This window comes from Megascapheus bottae, chromosome 25 (assembly GCF_031878675.1).
Source record: "Megascapheus bottae isolate mThoBot1 chromosome 25, mThoBot2.hap1, whole genome shotgun sequence".
NCBI lineage: Eukaryota > Metazoa > Chordata > Mammalia > Rodentia > Geomyidae > Megascapheus > Megascapheus bottae.
This window is the reverse complement of record NC_143533.1, coordinates 13,330,080-13,333,257: the sequence shown is the minus strand read 5'-3', so window position 1 is coordinate 13,333,257 and position 3,178 is coordinate 13,330,080.

The following is a 3,178-nucleotide window of genomic DNA, read 5'->3' as shown; positions in this document are numbered from 1 at the left end:
ATTGAGAGAACTATTTCCTGAACATGATGGCATATGAGGGGCACAACAAAAAGGGAAAGGTTATTTCCCTCTATTCTCAAGCAGGCATCTCAGCCACCATTAGGACAGATGAGCATCTGCTAAAACAGCATGGAGTAGAAGCAGCACCTGGTAGAATATCACAGGACTGGCCTTGTTTGTGAACAGGTGTGGACTCCTTATGGGGTGCAAGGAAATAATTGAGCCAGGGATGTACTTTGCAGGAGGCTGGACTGTCTGCAAACAGTTGAAAGCCAAAGCCAGGGTAATCTGGGTTACATGGAAACCCTTGATTTTAACATGGAATTTTCTCATGCATTGAATTTAAAGTAAAAGAAGTGAAAAATCATACTCATCCCATTTTCTGTTCAAAACTGGTCACTTATGTGTGTGTGTGTGTGTGTGTGTGTGTGTGCCAGTTCTAGAGCTTGAATTCAGAGCCTGAGGGCTGTCCCTGAGCTTCACATTCCCCCCTCAAGGCTGGCGTTCTACCACTTGAGCCACAGCTCCATTTTCAGTATATTTGAAGGGAGGGTGACTAATTGGAGATAAGAGTCTCATGGACCTTCCTGCCCAGGCTGGCTTGAACCACATTTCTGAGATCTTAGCCTTCTGAGTAGCTAAGATTACCAGCATGAACCACAGGCTCCCAGCTTTAACTGCTACTTCTGATGTCGTTAACTACAAAGTATTATTAACTCATTTGTACAAATACAACAATATAATAAAATAAAATGTTTGGATTATGGCTTATAAAGTTTTATGCAGGAAACGCTAAGGAAGAGGTCAAAAACTTGAATAGTTAGAATACTGCTGCACTTTAAGTAGTAAGAAGATAGGGGCCACAGAGGGGATGATGACAGGAAATGAATATGTAATGGTAGCAAAACTTGATGGGTAAAGGTCAAAATAACACCAAGTTTCCATCATGATAGAAAACTTATGATGCAACTTAGAAAAACAGGACTTCAAAGTAGAGTCATGCTTGAGGCAATGCATTAGGCAAAAACATGTTTCTTAATGTTAAATTTGTAATGTTAAATTTTCTTTAGAGTAAAATGCAACCAGATTGATTGCTTGTGGATCAATATAGAAAACAACGCATATACAAAAAAAAAATCCTAAACTTGCCACATCTATCTAATCCTAGCTACTCAGGAGGTTGAGATCTGAACATCACAGTTCAAAGCCACCATAAGCAGGAAGCCCAAGAGACTCTTACCTCCAATTAACCACCAGGAAACTGGAAGGGGAACTGTGACTCAAAATAGTAGAGTGCTAGCCTTGAACAAAAAAGCTCAGGGACAGCACCCAGGCCCCAAATTAGAGCCCCACGACAGACAAAAGAAAAGAAAAAAAACAACAACATGTCTAAACTCAACATTGGAGAAAGACATTTATCATCCATGATCTTTCCTAATTTTCCTGTGTTTTATGAGTTGGATAAATTTCATGCCTGTGCTAAAAAAAGGGAGAGATTCTACCTTCTGCAATTTCAGGAAAATGTAGTTATAACAAAAGTATTATAGATACAGCAGTTAAGAGCAAACACACTGGGGCTATGAATGTAGCTCAGTGGTGGAGCTACATAATAGCATGCATGAAGCCCCGGTTCAAATTCTTCAGCACCACGTAAACAAGAAGTGGTGCTGTGGCTCAAGTAGTAGAGTGCTGGCCTTGAGCAAAAGAAGCTCAGGGACAGTGCCCAGGCCCTGAATTCAAGATCCAGGACTAGAGAAAGAAAGGAAGAAAGAAAGAAAGAAAGAAAGAAAGAAAGAAAGAAAGAAAGAAAGAAAGAAAGAAAAGAGGTCAAGCAAGCAAGCACTTAATATAGAGTGGTCTGCATTTGGTCAATGTACATTATTTGCATGTTGCAAATACCACAATCAAACTGTACAATTATGCTATTTTAACAAAAAGTTAAAAGAAAAAGAAAAGAAAATGTAATGGTAACCTCTCTATACATCACCTTTACAATAAAAATTAATTTAAATAAATAAGTAATAAAGAGCAAAATCACCAAGGGGTTAGGCTGGGATAAAGCTCTGTAGTAGTGCTTGTCATGTGTATATTGAAGCCCTGGGTTTAAATCTATTCAGAGAAGCGAAAAATAAAAGTAAAACCCACAAAATTAGACTGCAGCCCGGGCGTGGTGGCTCACTTCTGTAATCCTAGCTTCTCAGGAGGCTGAAATCTGAGGATTGAGGTTCAAAGCCAGCCTGGGAACACAAGGACCTGAGACTCTTATCTCCAATTAACCTCTAGAAAACCGAAGTGGGACTTGGCTCAAAGGTAGGGTGGTAGCCTTGAGCTGAAGAGCTCATGGACAGTGCCCAGGTCTAGTTCAAGCCCCATGACCCGCAAAAAAAAAAAAAAAAAAAAAGGACTGGAGGCAAGTCTGGCTCAAGTGGTAGAGTACCTGGCTAGCAAGTGCGAAGTTCTAAGTTCAAACCCTAAACTCACCAAAAAATAAAAACAAAATAGCAATTCTCACAGGATCTTTGCGCTGGTCACAGGGGTATCCCCAGGGCTAACCCAAATTCGTTGAATGAATAAAGCAACTCTTAAATAATTCAGTCTACCTTCTCTCACAAATAAAGATACAAAAGTATCTTCATTGTGGAGCTGTAGCAAAAGTGGTAGAGTGGCAGCCCCGAGGGAAAAAAGACACAAAGTATCACATTCTATTACTTATCAGAAATTTGCATTTCTAGTTGGGAAGACTCTCCCTCTCCCCACGCCCCTTTTTCTTTGCTTGAGGGTTCCAGTACAGATCTCAAGGCCTGGTCTCTTTCCCTTAGCATTCTGCCTACAGCTGGCACTCTACTACTACTTGAGCCACGGCACCAATCTATCTTCAGGATGATTAATTGGAGATAAGAAGCTCACAGATTTTTCTGCTTGGGCTGGCTTCGAACCACGAACTTCAGATCTCAGCCTCCCGAATAGTTCGGATTACAGGCGCCCAGCTCATCAACTTTCTCCTCTCTCTCTCTCTTTCTTTTCCTCCCTCAGGGAGAAACACTCCCCATTCTGTACATTTTGAAGCCAAGTTAGCAAAACCACAAAGACTTGGCTGATTCAAGCGCAAGCTATTTTATTATTATTGGCCTAAATTACCCCCTTTCCTTCTCGCAGCGCAAGCCAATATCCACCGCGG